Raw genomic sequence first — 737 nt, 5'->3', positions numbered from 1 at the left:
ACACACACACACACACACACACACACACACACACACACACACACACACACACACACACACACACACACACACACACACACACATCCATATTTAAAGCAGGCAGCAGCTTGTGTCTCCATCAAGAGAGCACCTGTAAATAATGCAGTGTTAAAGGTGGCAGCCAGGAGCGAATTACAGGGTGAACAGGTGGAAGGATCCCCACCCCCACAACCTCCACCTACACACCCTTCTATGCACCAACTCCACCAAACACAAAGCCATGCCAAGTCTCACTCTCAGCTTCACCAGCCGTATTCTTAACACCACACGTGCTTCGCTATAGTGTGGTGGGCCCAGGGGGGCCGCCGGCCTTTCCTCTCGCCATACTCAAAGCAGTGATGGGCAATAAAAACACTTCACATCTTAAGTGAAAGATACGACTTTAAATATTTTACACACATTCTGCATATGCAATTTATCCACACCTGGCTCTTAGGACCAACAACATCTGGTAGCTGTTGCTTTAGAGGCAATTAATTCTTCATCCAAGCGACCAGGTCCTTTCTGAAAATGAGAGAGAATAACTTACGTGTTACTTAGATGAGAATAAATGTTAAGATTACAATACAGAACACAACAGCAGTTTAGAAGAAGCAATGATACATGTTTTACTGGAAAGACATCAAAAGGTGAAATGGAGTATTTGGCTATAAGTGTAGTTTTATCTTTTTACAAAAGACAACTATCGTGGCCAATGT

This window comes from Haplochromis burtoni, unplaced genomic scaffold, assembly GCF_018398535.1.
Source record: "Haplochromis burtoni strain Fernald_Lab_line unplaced genomic scaffold, NCSU_Asbu1 Contig_2, whole genome shotgun sequence".
NCBI lineage: Eukaryota > Metazoa > Chordata > Actinopteri > Cichliformes > Cichlidae > Haplochromis > Haplochromis burtoni.
Note: the sequence above shows the minus strand (reverse complement) of the source record.